The sequence below is a fragment of the Macaca mulatta genome, chromosome 7, assembly GCF_049350105.2.
Source record: "Macaca mulatta isolate MMU2019108-1 chromosome 7, T2T-MMU8v2.0, whole genome shotgun sequence".
Lineage (NCBI taxonomy): Eukaryota > Metazoa > Chordata > Mammalia > Primates > Cercopithecidae > Macaca > Macaca mulatta.
The window spans coordinates 176551112-176569432 of record NC_133412.1 but is presented as its reverse complement, the minus strand read 5'-3'; the positions used below and the strand labels follow the sequence as shown (position 1 = coordinate 176569432).

Here is an 18321-nt window from a genome sequence, read left to right as displayed (position 1 = left end):
TTTCTGTAGGAGAATATTGAGGTTTTATTTCTCTTATGGGGTCCTCCCAGATCAGTGGGGCTTCAAGTGTATCAGAAATCAGAGGCACTCTCAGTGCTGATTTAGCTGCGTGGTCCACCAACCTATTTCCCTCACCTACTTCATCCATCCCTTTTTGATGGCCTTTACACTGTATTACTGCCACTTCCTGTGGAAGGAAAACCGAGGATAGTAGTTTATTAATTTCCTGATGGTATTTAATGGGAGACTCATTAGCTGTGAAGAAGTTCCTCTCTTTCCAGATAACGGCATGGACATGGAGGACTAGGAAAGTGTACCTAGAATCAGTATAAATGTGAACTGCTTTCCCTTTGCTTAATTCTAGTGCCCTCATCAGGGTGATTAGCTCAGCTAGTTGAGCGCTGTTGCCCAAGGAGAGAGATGCATTCTCAACAATATCATTCAGAGTAACCGTTGCATACCTTGCTTTATGGATCCCTTGCTCCACAAAAGAACTTCCATCCATAAAGAGTGAGGGTTCTCTAAGGCGGTTTCCTTGAGGTACCCCCTGGCTGCATAGGTTTGCACTACTATCTGTTCACAGTCATGTTCAAGCTCCCCAGCTTCCTCTGGGAGGAAGGTGGCTGGATTTAGGAAGGGACTCTTCTTAATTTGACTGCAGATCCCTCTAATAACAGAGCTTGATACCAGAGGAAGCAGTTGTCTGTTAGCCAGAGACTGCCCTTAGAAGAAAGCAGTCCTTCCCCATTGTGTGGGGTATAAATGGTTACATTATTCCCCATGGTTAACAGTAGCTTCCGGTACCAGCGAGGCTACTGCTGCAACTGACTGGAGGCAGGCTGGCCATCCTTCAGCTATCAAATCAAGTTCCTTAGCTAGGTAGTCTACAGGCTGCTGGGCTGGACTGTGGCCTGTGTTAGAACTCCCAGGGCCATTCCCTTTCTTTCTGACACATAAAGATTAAACGTCTTCCCTGTAGGGAAACCAAAGGCCAGTGCCTTAAGCAGGGCTTGTTTAGTTGGTCAAAAGCCTCTGGTTCCCAAATTACACAGTGAGTTTTATCTGCCTGAGTCTCCTTTGTTAGGTGATATAAGGGACAAGCTATTTCACTGTACCCAGTTATGAATCCAGTAATGCCTAAGAATCCCCTTAGTTCCTTGAGGGTTTGGGGGAGGGGAAAGAAGGAGATGGATTTAATCCTCTCTTCACCCAACGCTCTGGTCCCCTCTGACAAGACCAGGCCTAGGTACTTCAAAGTCTGACAGAGCTGGGGTTTAGATTTTGAAACCTTATATCTTCTGTTAGCCAGAAAATTAAGAAAAGCCTTTCTGTCCTCCAGAGAGATTTCCTCAGTGGAGCACAGAGGAGAATGTCACCTATGAATTGAAAAACTGTAACCTGAGGATAAAGGAACTTGGAGAGGTCTCTTGACAATGCCTGCCCGCACAAGTGGGGGCTGTCTCAGAACCCCTGAGGTGACACTGTCCAAGTCAACTGGGTGGTTTAGTTAGAGGGCTCCTCAAATGCAAACAAATACTGAAAGTCAGGGTATACAATGTCCAGAAGAAGGCATTCTTTAGGTCCAGGACTGTAAACCATTTAGTTCCTTCAGGTATTTGAGCTAGCAGGGTATATGGATTGGGAACCACTGGGTGAATAATGGAGGTCTTGAATTAGTTAGTCTCCATTCCTCGTTGGGTTTTTGTACCCCCAATATTGGGTATGACAAGGGCTGTTGCAGAGTTTGAGGAAGCCCTGCAACCTTAAGTTATCAACGATGGCTTGTAGTCCTTTCCTAACTTCTGGTTTCAGGGAATATTGTTTCTGGTTAAAAAAGGAGAACTTAAGGTTGACCCAGACCAGTATGGCAGTTGTGGCTTGGTCAAGTTTTTTGGCTTTTTGTTTTGTTTTGTTTTTAGACAAAGTCTCACTCTGTCACCCAGGCTGGAGTGCAGTGGTGTGATCTCAGCTCAATGCAACCTCCGCTTCCTGAGTTCAAGCAATTCTCCTGCCTCAGCCTCCCGAGTAGCTGGAATTACAGGTGTGCACCACCATACCCGGCTAATTTTTGTATTTCTAGTAGAGACAGGGTTTTGCCATGTTGGCCAAGCTGGTCTCAAACTCCTGACCTCAGGTGATCTGTCCGCCTCAGCCTCCCAAAGTGCTGGGGTTACAGGTGTCAGCCACCGCGCCCAGCCGCCCATTTTCCCTTGAATTGCCCAAACTTCTGGGTCTCATCTAATGGACCTGTCATGCAAGACCCAAAAGGACAATATTTCCAAGTAGCTTGGAAAAAGTAATTTGGTGCCTTGATCTGAGGGGATCATCTGATGGAAGCTCCATGATTTTTAATTTTTTTCAGAGTCAGGGTCTTGCCCCGTCACCCAGGCTGGAGAGCAGTGGCGCAACTGTGGCTCACTGCAGTCTCAAGCTCCAAGGCTCAAGCGATCCTCCCACCTCGGTCTCCTGAGTAGCTGGGACTACAGGCCCATACCACTACACTTGTGCTTCTTTAAAAGAAGGTTATATGTTGACATAATTACAAGACTTCCCAGAATTCAAAAGTGTTCCAACCAGCACTTTGGCAAAAAACGTTGGAGTCTGTGCTTCCCTCCCACTGATTTTCTCCATCACTTGGCGTTGGTGAGCTGCCCTGGCTCCTCTGTAGTGAGAAGTGGGTCATAAATTGCCCACCCGTGGCTCAGAAGTACTCAGGACCTGGGTGAAGGGGCAGGAGAGGGCTTGTCCCACCACAAGGGTGAGAAAGCAGCTCTGCGGAAGGGAAACTGCCCCTCTGCAACTCCGCAAGGAGCCTCCTGCAAGGCCTGGACCCGGCCAAGTTCCCGCGTCCCCTGGGGTAGGGGCTCCCATAGCCCCCCAGAGCTTCCTCTACAGCCACAGTTTCTGCTGCCCACAGTGGGCCAGGGTCTCTCCCCCTGGGAAGCTGAGTGTTCCACAGTCTGGGCAGTCCCTGGGGCCACCAGCTGGCAGAGGTGCTCCCTGTGGTGGTCACAGCCTTCACTGGAGCTGCCTGAGGCTGGCCAGCCTTTCCCAGGACTTCGCTGGGACTGCTGGCCTTTGGAGGAAGCTGGGAAGCACGTGAGCACTCGGGAAAGACTGGGCTAGTCCGGAGCTGTCCCTTAGTCCCCAGGGTGAGGGATGGGAGGGCTGAAGCTTGGTGAACAGGCTGGACCTGGACACGTGTCATTGAGACAGCATCTGAAAGGGGCAGCCAGAGCCATGACAGCTGGGACTTCCAGGACACTGCCACCAGCTATGGGGAAGTGTGCTGGGCCGTCCCCCTCGTGGGGAAGGACTTTCCATGTTCCCGTCTTACAGGAGAGAAAAGAGCCGAGGAGAGACCCAGCCAAGCCCATCCCAGGGGCTGCATCGCTCTGCTTGGGTGTCCCAGGGGTGACCCAGCTTCTGTCCCCTGCCCAGCTGGCCTTGGCTCTGCTTCCCGGGGACTCAGACCTTCCCTCCCCTCACTGCAAAGGGGCAGGGTGGGTCCTGGGCCTGCATGGCCAGGCCTCAGTTTCCCTTCCCTCGTGGGAGATGTGGCCCCGCCAGCCCCTCAGCCCACCTGGCTTTTGTCCTTCCAGCCTGGATGCCCTGTTTCCTTGGGGACACCAACACCATTTTTTCTTTAAGTCAATCTAGAAAAACACATGGCCACACAGCCCTTGGCAAACAATTCCAGAACAATCCTTGGATCATTTTGGAAAAAGTAAGCATTCCCCTTCTTCTCCCACTCTTCTGAACTCCACCCACCCATGCAGTGGGAGGGACTGAGATGCTCGCTGCTTTCAGGGGAAAGACCTGGGGACAGAGGGCACCTGACAGAGCTGCCCCTGCCCAGGCCTGCTTGGGCTGAACCTAGACAGAGCCCTTCACTGCAAAAATGTGGACCCTCCAGCCCCTGTTTGGGCTCAGGAAGGACCCCAGGGCTCCTGCACACATAAGGGCCAGGCTCTCTATTTGACCGAGAGTGGGGCCAAGGTCATGGCCACGGGAGGGTGTGGGAGGGTGGACAGAGTTGGTCCTAGGACACGGTTCCTGCCCTTGAAGTTCCAGACTTTGCTCAGCCCTGAGAATCAGCTGCCCTCCGGGTAGGGGAGCCCCTCTGCTGACCAAACCTGCCCCGTCCCCAAATGAACAGGGCTGCCCCCAGCTCAGGGTCCTCCTTCAGGCCTCTGCACCAAACGCAGGACAAGCTGCTCATTCACCCCCAACAGGGGCGGAGACCAGGCAGTGAGGGTGACAGGATTTTACTGTGGGATTAGGGGTGGTGGAACAACAGAGCAACCCAGAGGACACAGGACAAGTGCAGCCTGAGCCCAGCCTGTCCTGGGGTCGGAGCCTGTCCTGGGGTCGCACCCTGGCCCCTCCCACTGCCCCGCCTTGGTGCACTCTGTGCCTCTGCAGGCCTGGAGTCTGGACCAAAGTGCCTGACAGTGCTTGCCCTTGAAAAGGGAAGGGCCCACCGCGCTAAGCCTCCAGCCTCCCAGGCCCCAGGCCCTGACCTGGGTTGAAGTCTTCACGGATGAGCTGGCAGAAGGACTGACCAACCTTATGGGGAGATGTCCCAGCCCGGCCCTCAGGGATGGTCCCACCCTCTGGCCTCAACACACAACCAGCCGTATGACAGGTTCATATTCAAGAAAAATCCTAGGCACCCTTATTCAAGTAAAGCTGTAGGAATTTATTATATAGACTCTTAAAACTTTTTTCTAGTTTTAAAAGCACTTCTTATAGAAAATGTTCGAACTAAATATCAAAATAAGAAATTTTAAATTATTCAAGCACTACAAACATGAATATGTCTTAAATGCCTTTCCCCACTATACTTAATGCAAAATACCATCTTGTTTGCAAAAATCTGAACAGGGAAGAGTCACCCACCATCCCACACATTTTAAGGGATTATGTGAAGTACAGATTGGATCCTGCCACCTTCTCCTTCCCCTTGAACATTTTGGTGCCAACACGTCTATATCAGCACAGCCATTCTGCACAGATACTGTTCTACAAATTTGCATTCTTCACTAATGTCATGTCATGGACACTTTTCCAGATCAGTGGAAACAGATCTGCCTCCTTGTTTGAATGGCCACACTGCATTGTGTAGTATAATTGTTTTCCCCTTTCCCTCTTGCTGGATAGTTTGGGAGTTTCTAGTTTTCCCTACAATGAGAATCCTTGTATGAATAATGACAGGTTTGTCCTAATATTTCTGATAACATACATTCCCTATAAGTAGAATTATTACCTCAAAGATCCTGTTCAATATCTCTTTATTAAGATATGAAATCTTTTTTTTTTTTTTTTTTTTTTTTTTTTTTTTTGAGACAGAGTTTTGCTCTTGCTGCCTAGGCTGGAGTGCAATGGCACAATCTCAGCTCACCACAACCTCCTGGGTTCAAGCGATTTTCCTGCTGGAATTACAGGCATGCACCACCATGCATGGCTAATTTTGTATTTTTAGTAGAGATGTGATTTCTCCATGTTGGTCAGGCTGGTCTCGAACTCCTGGCCTCAGGTGATCCACCCACCTCGGCCTCCCAAAGTGCTGGGATTACAGGCGTGAGCCACCGCACCCAGCCTAGGATAAGAAATCTCTTTACTAAGGTAAAAAAAATTTAGCAGAGATGCAAACCATCTCATTTGTCTGAGGACTCTCCCAGGGACCTGTATGGCTTAAGAATCCAGAAATGTAATTATAACAGGGCTACTAAGGCAGCAGGTTATCAAGACAACCAAGCAGAATCCCAGGGTTTTTTTGTTTGTTTGTTTGTTTTGAGACAGAGTCTCGTTCTGTCTTGCCCAGGCTGGAGTGCCATCGCATGATCTTGGCTCATTGCAGCCTCTGCCTTCTGGGTTCAAGTGATTCTCCTGTCTCAGCCTCCCGAGTAGCTGGGATTACAGGCGCCTGCCAGCACACTCAGCTAATTTTGTATTTTTAGTAGAGATGGGGTTTCTCTACTAAAGGAGTTCAGGGTTTCTCAAACTCCTCACCTCAGGTGATCCACCCGTCTCGGCCTCCCAAAGTGCTGGGATTACAGGTGTGAGCCACGACACCCAGCCAGAATTCCAGGTTTTTATTTGAAGTTATTTTCAAAAACCGTGGCCTCAAATTCTAAAGCTTTAGAAACATTACAAAGCTCTTCTGTTTCAATAACAGTTCATGGTAATCGAGAAATTGGAAAGTTGATAACAGTTACTAATTTTACACAAGTCCTAATTTCCCACGGGAAAATAAGATTTATACTCTTGTAAATGGTCTTAATTCCACACCTTATCCATCAAATCATTTGATCAGCCTTTATCATTTAGAATATCTCTCCTCCACAATTTCAGGGGAAAGGAGAAATCTTTAACCCTGTCTTAGATTTTTTTCGCTGATGCACATTTTCATTTTTAAGGACAGGATCTGAAAATTCATTAGTTGCCTGAGAAGCAAAAAGCAAACCCATGGAATTCGGTTTTACCCAGTCAAAAATGAAATGCATTAATAGGATCTTAGTTACAACAGCTGAAGGAGGAGCAATATAATTTTTCTTCCACAAAGAACAGAAACACTTTTTAAATGAAGACTTCAAAAATTAATTCCAAAAAACATATGCCAATTCATTCTTTCACGGATAGGGAGCTGGCTTCCTTACAAGTTGTCAGGACTAGAGGCAATTACCTTGTTTGTTTATTTTTTTTTGACAATCTGATGGGGACCAAAAAACTAATGTTTTATGATTTTTAAACAGCTTTATTGAGATATAACTGACATGCAATAAGCTGCACATATTTAAAGTATGTGTTTAATTAATTTGCATATGTGTATATACTTGTGAGAGTATCACAACAATCAGCATAATGAGCATATCCACCACCACCAAAGGATTCACCATGCCCCTGGGTGACCCATCCCTCTCATCCTTCCCTGTTCCCCCATCTCCAGGTACCATCTGATCTTAGTTGAATAGTTAACATTTATAATGGCAAGGCTGTCGGCCGCCAGGCCATCTCACTCACTGCTTTGGGAACATAATTTTTCACAGTCCCTGCGGAGGGTGATTTGGGCTCATGGGTCAGGCTGACAAATGCAGGAACCTGTGAGTCAGCCATTCCCCTTCCAGAAATGTATCTTATTCATTCTCTAACAGCTTTGCAAAGTGGCCAGGTGCAGTGGCTGACGCCTGTAATCCCAGCACTTTGGGAGGCCAAGGCAGGCGGATCACTTAAGGCCAAGAGTTTGAGACCAGCCTGGCCAACATGGTAAAACCCCATCTCTACTAAAAATACAAAAATTAGCCGGGCGTGGTGGCATGCGCCTGTAGTCCCAGCTACTCAAGAGGCTGAGGCAGGAAAATCGCTTGAACCCAGAGGGCGGAGGTTGCAGTGAGCTGAGATCGCACCATTGCACTCCAGCCTGGGCGACAGAGCAATACTCCAACTCATAAAAAAACCACAAAGCACAAAACACACAAGCAGGAAAAACCCACAAAGTGACTTCGGTGCTGGGCTAAGTCATTTCTATTGTAGTAGCAAAATACTGGAAACTCCCCGAATGCCCATGAGCAGACAGCAGGGAAGTCATCGCGCGGCACCCAAACAATGGAGTACTGTAAGCTGCTTTCAAAAACAGAAAAGAGATAGAGAAAGAAAAACAGGAATTGCTCCAAGATGCCATGTGGAGGGGAAGGCCATGGGCAGAGAGGGTGGCGGCAAGCTTTGTCCCTGTGTAGGATCCTCCAGAGCCGTGACTGGCCTCATCTCTCTCTCCCTTTCCAACCCCTATCCCAGGCGAAGGGGAACTCATCTGACTGGCAGACGGGTGACGGTATGAAGCCCATTTCTCTGTGCTTTAACTTGTTAAACTTATTCCGTGTTTCTCCTTCTTATGTCTCCCTGGGGGAAGCTCTGCTGCCCACGTCTGGGTCAAAGCATCTGTCTGTTGCTGGTGGCGCTCACATGGGGCAGCTGTGGCCTGCAGATGGCAGCTACATTCTTCACAGTGGTTTTTTCAGGAATGACGATTATATTTGATCTTCGCCTGCCTGCCTCCCTCAGGTTGTGCCTCGGTAGGTCATTTGTTGACACCCCTAACAAACAATTGATTGTATACCAGCAGTTTATATGCATCTTATATGTGCCATTAGACAGGGTACATGTGTCTTATGCAGACGTGACACAGTGCGTATATGAATGTATAATCTCCCAAATGACAGGATTGTTCACCCAGAAAATCAGAGACTAAACCAAAAGTCTCTTAGAACAAATGCCACAATCTGGGAAGGTCACTGATTATAATATAAATATGAAAAACTCAGTAGGTTTACATTTTACACTGAGAACCTAGTTAGATAATTTTTAGGGAGAAAGGGTCTGATTCACGATATTGCCTAAAACTATGAAAAGCTCTGTTAATATGTTTTTTTTTTTTTTTTTTTTTTTGAGACGGAGTCTCGCTCTCACCCGGGCTGGAGTGCAGTGGCTGGATCTCAGCTCACTGCAAGCTCCGCCTCCTGGGTTTACACCATTCTCCTGCCTCAGCCTCCCGAATAGCTGGGACTACAGGCGCCTGCCACCTCGCCTGGCTAGTTTTTTGTATTTTTTTTTTTTAGTAGAGACAGGGTTTCACCATGTTAGCCAGGATGGTCTCGATCTCCTGACCTCGTGATCCGCCCGCCTCGGCCTCCCAAAGTGCTGGGATTACAGGCTTGAGCCACCGCACCCGGCCTGTTAATATGTTTTAAAAGAATTGTTCAAGACCTACATAGTAACAACTCAATATAGAACATTCAAAACTAAAACTCAAGAAGGACCAGAGACACAGGTAGAGGTGAAAGGGGCGGCCTGAGGTGGTGGTGGCAGGGGGTGCAGGATGGACATTGTAATATAAGTTCTAGAGCTGTTATTTGATTTTTGAAACTATGTTGATGTACTACTCTGGCAAAAATGTAAATCAAGAATTTAAAATTCACAGAAAGAAACAAATTTGTGAGAAGTGACAATTTGAAACCTTGGAATTAATTTTTTTTTTTTTTTGAGATGGAGTCTCACCCTGTCACCCAGGCTAGAGTGCAATGGCACAATCTCGGCTCACTGCAATCTCTGCCTCTGGATTCAAATAATTCTCCTGCCTCAGCCTCCTGAATAGCTGGGATTACAGGCACCCGCCACCACACCCAGCTAATTTTTGTATTTTTAGTAGAGACGGGGTTTCACCATGTTGGTCAGGCTAGTGTCAAACTCCTGACCTCGTGATCCACCCACCTCGGCCTCCCAAAGTGCTGGGATTACAGGCATGAGCCACCGTGCCCAGCCAGAATTAATTTTTTTAAAATAAACAATCAAATGCCTTCTGTAAAGTTTGTGCTAGGTTACAGTCCCACCAACGGTGAATTCATGTGTCAGATTCCAACACTGCACTTACACTGCCTTGGAGTGAGGGTCTCCTTAGGAGTAACACATTGGCCTGGCATGGTGGTTCATACCTGTAATCCTAGTGCTTTGCGAGGCTGAAGCAGGAAGATTGTTTGAGGCCAGGCGTTTGAGACCAGCCAGGGCCATATGGCAAGACCGCATTTCTACAATAATTTTTTTCATTAGCTGGGCAATGAGGCACAGGCCTGTAATCCTAGCTACTCTGGAGACTGAGGAGGGAGGATTGTTGAGCCCAGGAGTTCACAGTTACAGTGAACTATGATTGCATCACTGCACTCCAGCCTGGGCGACAGAGTGAGACTGTCTCAAAAAACAAAACAAAAAAAAAAAAAAAAAAAAAAAAAACAGTAAGACCTCTTGGGCATAGAATGTAAGTGCAGGCTCAGCTCTGGCATCATCCTGAGATCCTTCCATGCTGTGCCCTGGTGCCTCACTAGCTTCCCTCTCATCCTGGCCTTGACTGCATCCCTAAGTAATTGCAGAGATTAATACCACCACTAAAGCCTTGAAAGAAGCAGAGACGTGGCTATCACATTCCCATACCATAAAACCCACCAGCTCAACCTGTGCAGATGCTGGACAAACCTTGGAGAATGACTGACCTGTAATAAATGTGATCAGGTGGCCAACTCCACTCACGGCTGCTGTCCCAGATGTAGCACTTTTACTGGTGCAAATCCATCTGGTCCCTGGCACTTGGTGTGCAGCTCTCGGCCTAGCTAATGCCTTATTTCCATACTAATTTGCAAAAACAATTTGCTTTTACCTGGCAGGGCCAACAGTACACCTTCATGTCTTAACTACATGAATCCTGGCCTCTGCTATAATATAGTCCACAGATACCTTTGGTTTTTTATTTTTTATTTTATTTTTTTATTTTACAGCCAGAGGTCTTTTATTTTTTTTTTAACACCTATTATGCCATGAATTCATAGGGCATGGGTTCCAGCAGCTCAGGCTCCTTCCCGTTGGTTCTCACAAAGTGTGCTTCTCTGGGTGGAGCAGCCTAGACCTTAGTTGAACCCAGTACCTTTCTCTTTTTTTTTTTTTTTTTTTTTGAGATGGAGTTTCCCTCTTGTTGCCCAGGCTGGAATGCAATGGCATGATCTCAGCTCACTGCAATCTCCACCTCCTGGGTTCAAGTGATTCTCCTGCCTCAGCCTCCTGAGTAGCTGGGATTACAGGTGTGTGCCACCATGCCAAGCTAATTTTTTGTATTTTTAGTAGAGACGGGCTGTCACCATGTTAGCCAGGCTGGTCTCGAACTCCTGACCTCAGGTGATCCACCCACCTCAGCCTCCCAAAGTGCTGGGATTACAGGCGCAAGCAAGTCACCTCACCCGGCCCAGGTACCTTTCTCTGTGGCTTCTTTCTTTTTCTGATCATTTTCCTCACACGTTTCAGGAAGCTGTCTCGGCTCTTAGAGTGCTTAATCTGCTCAATACGCACATTAGTTCCCTTGGCAGGAGTCTTGCCCTTAACTTGTTTGTCTACAGCAATGCCAGCAGCATGCTGGGGAACACTGTGGACTCTTCCAGCTTTGCCATGGTGACACTTGTGGGGCTTCCTTTTTGAACAGTTCCCATTCCCTTGATGTCTACAGTGTCACCTTTCTTACAGATTCACATATACGTGGCCAAAGGAACAATTCCATGTTTTCCAAAAGGCCTGGAAAATGTGCCTCTCCTCTTTCCCTTTGCGTTCGTCATTTTGGCGAACTTTTGGAAAATGGCGGTTCCAGCTGAAAGGGCTTTGTTATCTTTTATTTTTGTATTTAAGCTTTATTGTTTGTACCTTATACTTCAGAAAAAGCTCAGAGAACTATTGAATTTGTATGAGTCACCTGGGGATGGTACAATTGCAAACTCTGATGTCGTAGGTCTGAGGAAGGCATTCTTTTGATTGATTGATTGATTGATTGATTGATTGAGACAGGGTCTCACTCTGCCACCCGGGCTAGAGCGCAGTGGCACCATCTCAGCTCACTGCAGCCTTCACTTCCTGGGCTCAAGTGATCCTCCCATTTCAGCCTCCCACTACAGGTACACACCACCATGCCTGGCTAACTTTTTAACTTTTTGTAAAGATGAGCTCTCACTGTGTTTCCCAGGCTGATCTCGAACTCCTGGACTTAAGCAACCTGCCTGCCTTGGTCTCACAAGGTGCTGAGATTACAGCCTGAGCCACCACACCCAGCTGAGGCGGGCATTCTGACTTTCTAAAACCTTTCCAGGCGGTGCCCATGTGGCTAATATCTTAACCATTCTTACAGTATCAAGGTCCTAACACACTGCTTTCTAAAATGTAGTCAAATAGCACGAAAATCCTTTGTTTTAATCTAGGCTTCGGTTCCTTTTTTCCTTTATACTTTGTATTTATTTATTAAATTGTGGTGAAACATACAGAACATAAAACTCACGATTTTAACCATTTTTAGGTCTACACTTCAGTGGCAGTCAGCACACTCACATTGTCATGCAACCATCACCACCACCCGTCTTCAGAATTCCTTTCACCTTGCAAAACTAGAGCTCTGCACCCATCATACAAGAAATTCCCATTGTCCCCAACCCTCGGCAACCCCATTCTACTTTCCATCTCTACGACTTGATCTTTATTTGTTTATTTACAGAGTCTCATTCTATCACCCAAGCGGGAGTGCAGTGGCGGGATCTTGGCTCACTACGGCCTCCACCTCCTGGGTTCAAGTGATCCTCCTGTCTCAGCCTCCCGAGTAGCTGGGATTACAGGCTTGGCCACCACACCTGGCTAATTTTTGTATTTTTAGTAGAGACGGGGTTTCACCATGTTGGCCAGGCTGTTCTCAAACTCCTGACCTCAGGTGATCCGCCCGCCTTGGCCTCCCAAAATGCTGGGATTACAGTCGTGAGCCACCACGCCCGGCCAAACTGATCTTTATTATTTAACATTCCACACACCACTATACTGGCCCCCTGCATTGGTGATGTAAAACTAATTGGATCTGATAAGAAACAGCATGTCCTCTAGAAGCTTTAATAAAACATATGTCAGTTACAAGGTGCAAAGTGAAAGCAAGTTTTTTTTTTAAATAAATTATTTTATTTATTTTATCTTTTGAGATAGGGTCTCACTCTGTCACTCTGTCACCCAGACTGGAGTGCAGTGGCGTGATCTCAGCTCACTGCAACCTCCACCTCCCAGGCTCAGGTGATCCTCCCACCTCCTCTGAGACTACAGGTGCACACCACCATGCTTGGCTAATTTTTTTTTAATTTTTCACAGAGACAAGTTTCACCATGTTGCCCAGGCTGGTCTCAAACTCCTGGACTCACGCGATCTACCCACCTCGACCTTCCAAAGTGCTGGGATTACAGGTGTGAGCCACCACACCTGGCTGCAGATTTATTAAGAGAGTAAAGGAATGAAAGAATAGCTACTCCTGGGTGGGCATGGTGGCTCATGCCTGTAATTCCAGCATGTTGGGAGGCTAAGGCAGGAGGATTGCTTGAGCCCAGGAGTTTGAGACTACCCTGGACAACATAGTAAGACCCTGTCGCTATAAAATATATATATATTTTTGGCCAGGCCCAGTGGCTCATGCCTGTTTTTTTAATCTATCTATCTATCTATCTATCTATCTATCTATCTATCTATCTATCTATCTATATGTTTTGTTTTGTTTTTGTTTTTGTTTTTTGACCAGGCCCGGTGGCTCACGCCTGTAATCCCAGCACTTTGGGAAGCCAAGGCAGACAGATCACCCGAGGTCAGGAGTTCAAGACCAGCCTGGCCAACGTGGTGAAATCCCATCTCTACTAAAAGTACAAAAATTAGCAGGGTGTGGTGGTGTGTGCCTGTAGTCCCAGCTACTCGCGAGGCAGAGGCAAGAATTGCTTGAACCTGGGAGGCAAAGGTTGCAGTGAGCCAAGATCACGCCACTGCACTCAAGCCTGAGCAACAGAGTGAGACTGTGTCTTAAAAAAAATATATATATATATGTATATATATATAATTTGTATCCTGTAAATATATATATACAAATGTGTGGCTGACTGCCATGGTTACTACTTGAAACCATCCCTACAACAGTTACTACTGTTACTACTTGAGACCATCATTACAAGACTGAAGGAAGGGACAAACGTAGAAATGAAAAGACAAAAGAAACTATTTTAAAGGAACTGTCCAGGGGAGGAATAAGAGAGCTTCTAGTGAGCAAAGGCAGCCCCTGAGCTTCCGCAGCCCTTCGTATTTATTGGGTAGCAAGAGCAGGGAGGAGGAGGTAACGACTGGTTGGCTGCTCAATTGATAACAGGTTCATATTATTACTAACAGGCTTCAGATGTACCTAATCACAAGAAATACTGTGTTTGTGGCGTGACTGCCCTCAGCATCCCTTCTGGGTGGCAGACACAGTTTGTCAGTTTGCCAACATTCTGCATTTATGAGAAACACTTTGCTGTACAGTGGTATACCGAGTTGATCACGACCCTCATTCTTTTGGCCTGTAACACAAACATATATACAAAAGACATATATAGTGGCTCCAGTGGCGCAATCAGTTAACGCACGGTACTGATAAGACAAAAGACATATATATATACACACACACATATATATATGTGTGTGTGTGTGTGTATATATAGTATCCTATAAAATAGAGCCCCCAAAATATATATACATATTTTTAAGAGAAAAAAAAGAACGACTACTCCGTAGACAGAGTAGGGCATTCCTTAAAGTAAAAGGAGGACCATGCCCAGCCTAAGCACGATGCTTGTTTAAGACAGGAAAATCACATGAGAAGTGCTTTACTACAAGGGTTTGTGATAAAGGGTTAGTCTTTGTAATTACCATATTTCACAATAATCGATATTATTATCTTTTTTTTTTTTGAGTTGCAGTGTTGCTCTGTCACCCAGGCTGGAGTGCAGTGGCATGATCTCGGCTCACAGCAAGCTCTGCCTCCCAGGTTCATGCTATTCTCCTGTCTCAGCCTCCCCAGCAGCTGGGACTACAGGCACCCGCCGCCGCGCCTGACTAATTTTTTGTAGTTTTAGTGGAGATGGGGTTTCACCGTGTTAGCCAGGATGGTCTTGATCTCATGACCTCGTGATCCGCCCGCCTCGGCCTCCCAAAGTGCTGGGATTACAGGCGTGAGCCACCATGTCCAGCCCGATATTATTATCTTTAAAACAAAACTTCTTAAACTAAGAATGCTTGCATTCTCAAGATACTGGGACATCAGGACACTCCGGGTCTGTTAGTAAACATTATTAATCTGCTCCCTCAACTGTAAACTGTTGTGACTAACAATCCCTAACTTCCTGGGAATGCAGCCCAGCAGGCCCCAGCCTCATTTTTCCCAGCCCCTATTCAAGATGGAGTCACTCTGGTTGGAACGCCTCTGACAGGAGCAGCACCCTGATGTCTGTCTCCATCCTCACACGGCGTTCTCCCTGTGTCGGTCTCCAAATTTCCCCTTTTTAGGACACCAGTCCTATTGGATTAGAGCCACCCAATGACCTCATTGTAACCTGATTACCTCTGTGAACACCCTAGCTCCAAATAGGGCCACCTTCCTCGGTACTGGGAGTTAGGACTCTAAGATGAATTTGGGGGGACACAATTCCCTAGCCACACCAGTGCTTTTTCCATGAACCCAGAAACAATGTATTTATGGTGACCAAGATGGAGGCTATGCATGGGCCCAGCAACACAGGCTCGTCTCTTCAGGCTGGTCTGACTAATCTCACTGCTGGCAACCCTCTCACAGCCCCAGAGAGCGGCACTGAGTGCCCAGTGGCACCTTCCCTGACAGAAAGCAGCCAGCATCTGGTAGCAGGTGGATCCTGGTCTCTTCCATCATGGAGGGGACACGGACTAACCTTCCTGGAAGGGACACACTTTGCCTCCCTCGCCCAGGGTGTTTCTGCAGCACTGCTGCTCGTAGCCTCACGTGATGCCTTCTACCATCATGGCTTCCACGTAGGGCTGCTTCTGACCAAGGAACCCATTTCACTGCCAAGGAAATGCCACAGTGGCTTGTAGCCGTGGAATCCACTGGTCTTACCAATTACTCTGTCACCCAGAAGGAGCTAGCCTCAGCAAAAGACTGAGTGGCAGTACCTAGGAAGGATGGACTCTATTTTACAGGATTCCATATACGCTATGAATCAGGGACCACCACATGGTTCTATTTCCCTTATGGCCAAAATGCATAGCTCCAGGAACCAAGCTGTCACAGGTAGTGACTAACTAGGACCAGTGGCGCATGCAATAAAGGAATTTATCAAGAGAGTTGTAGGTAAAGACGGGCAGGCTTATTAGAGAATGTAGGAAAATACATTGCAAGAAAGCAATGGGCAGATCAGCCAGAGGGGAGCTGACTGCAAGGAGACAAAGACTCGTGGGGGATTTTATAGAACAGTGCTTGTGCTGGAGAGGGCCCCGAGCAGTACGGACAATGCCAAGGTTGCAGTTAGCTAACTTACAGTTGTCTATCAGCCGAGGGTCTGGTGATAAGCTGGGCACAGGAAGATTGTGAGTTATTTGTTTTTTGTTTTTTTTTTTTTTTTTTTTGAGACGGAGTCTCGCTTTGTCGCCCAGGCTGGAGTGCAGTGGCCGGATCTCAGCTCACTGCAAGCTCCGCCTCGCGGGTTTACGCCATTCTCCTGCCTCAGCCTCCCGAGTAGCTGGGACTACAGGCGCCCACCACCTCGCCCGGCTAGTTTTTTGTATTTTTAGTAGAGACGGGGTTTCACCATATTAGCCAGGATGGTCTCGATCTCCTGACCTCGTGATCCGCCCGTCTCGGCCTCCCAAAGTGCTGGGATTACAGGCTTGAGCCACCGCGCCCGGCCGTGAGTTATTTGCATAGGAGGGCTCTGTGTGTCCTGGGCCATGTAGAAAGGCAGACTTACAGCTTACCTGTTTTTTGTTTGTTTTGCTTTTCCTGTTCCCCCCAGCGTGACTCCTTTTCCCTGATTAGAACTCCATGCAACCAGCAGATGTGAGGGGGATCCACTCACTATTACACCTAGTAACAACCAACTGGCGGGATTTTGGCTTCCTGTCGCAGCAACTTTGAGCTCTGCCAATGTGAAGGTCTTAGTCCCAGAGAGGAACATCCTTCAACCAGGGGACGCAGCAGTGGTTTCCTTAAATTGAAAGGTGATGCTGCCACCTGGCCATCTGGGGCTCATTCTGTCATGTCACCCAAAGACCTAAAACATGATTGCTGTCTTGACTGCAGTGATAGATTCTGGTTCTCCTGGGAGACCAGGCAGCTGCTCCTATGTCTGGAAATCAGGGCATTCATTCTCTGCGGCACTTCTGACTACTCCCATGGCCAATAGAAAAGGTTCATGAAAAACTACCCCAGCCATGGAAAGGCAGGAAAATTGAGGACTCAGAACCTTCTGAAATGAAAGTTTTGGTTGTTTCATCAAGTAAAGATCAACTAGCTGAGGTCCCAGCTGAGGGTGGGGAAAATCCAGGATGAGTGATGGGAGAAGGAACCGTGGGCATCAAGTCTCCCGACTGTCACAGAAGCAAGGACTGTAGTATCTTTGCTTAGTTTTCTTTGCTTGTTTTCTGTACGTGTTTGTTTGCACATGCCAACCATGTTCCTGTTTTCTCTAGCCGGCATCTGCATTGTATACACACTTTTTTGGAGGTTAGTGTTACCATTCTGTTTTCAGGTAACAAGATATTCAGTGGACTGTGGTTGAATTTGTGGTGTAATTAACAGAGCCAGCAGTGGCTACAGTAACCATTGGCACCTTGTCCTCACTGTCTTCTCATTTTGGAGACAGCCTGAATGCATCTTCACTTGCGGGAAGGACACAGGTATTGCATTTACTGGGATTTTTAGAAAAGGTTAAATGTGTGTAAAAGGGTGCATGTGGAAAGCAACTGCCTGCTATCAATCCACTGCCTCTGACCCAAGCCCATCTTTCGCTACCCTGCTCGAGGATTCTGGAATCGTCTGGCCTCTGCTGGCACGGTGCTGTGCGCTGTGAGTAGAGGGAGCTGCAGAGACAATCAAGGAGGGAGGGGGGTTTCTTTTCACTTGTTCGTTGGCTGCTCACCTGCACAGCCTCCCAGGACGGCTTCCTGCGCTCTGCATAAGTAGCTTTGCGGCAAGTTTTGAGGCACAGCACCTGGCTGTGTATGGCTTACCTGGCATCTCAGGAGGCGACTTTCCAGCAGGTTCAGCCGGTTCTTTCCCGCAGGTTTTTCCAGAGCACCTGCTGAAGTCGCCAAGGCTGCATCCTCTCCACCAAGACCTGCATCCCCATCCTGGGGATGGGCACCCTTCGGGGATGGGCACCCTTCCAGATCTGCTCCTTCCATGGAGCTCTGCCTCGACCTAGGGGATCTCCCATTCCTTTATTTTGAGCTCTCTTTATTCCTCAGTAGCCAGTCCCTTGTTAACCCCAATCCCCTGTTACAGTCAGTAACTCCTTATAGTAAACATTCCCTGTTCAAGTTGCTGTGTGGTTCCCACCTCTTGACTAGGCCCTGACTGACACAAAGACCGAGAAGGTTGCTGGGCTCCAAACACGGACTGTTCGTTATGGCAAAGAAAGGGCCTCTCAGAGGGCAGAGCCAGGAGCACAGGGGAGAGGTGGAGGAGCCAAGAGCTGTCAAGAGTGACGGATGATTAGAGGGCACCCCCGGGGGCAGAGCTGGGCTCATCCGGAGGCACAGTTGCCTCTCTCCTGGAGCAGGGAGGGGCCTGGCCACCTGCGATGGCTGGACTTTGACACGGCCTCTCATCCTTCCCCTTTGAATGGCATTGCTGGCAGTGGCTGTCCTGTTCCCATCATGTCCCCTGTGTTGAGTGTGTCCTTTCCATTCACATCCAGTCCCATGGAAGGTCACAGTATGGTG

At 47.7% G+C, this 18321-nt stretch overlaps 2 long non-coding RNA genes across 2 annotated transcripts in view; one reads left to right on the top strand and one right to left on the bottom strand.

Annotated features, from left to right (window-relative positions):
- The window catches only part of LOC114679655 (uncharacterized), a 22231-nt gene extending 12099 nt beyond the window's left edge, over positions 1–10132 (bottom strand). The window contains exon 1 of the long non-coding RNA XR_003731779.2: positions 10044–10132. This is a non-coding gene — a long non-coding RNA (uncharacterized LOC114679655). The remainder of the gene's footprint in view (positions 1–10043) is intronic.
- On the top strand, positions 7694–18321 carry LOC114679654 (uncharacterized). Its single transcript, XR_003731778.2, has 3 exons — positions 7694–7834; positions 17127–17274; positions 17661–18321. It is a non-coding gene; the product is annotated as an uncharacterized LOC114679654 (long non-coding RNA).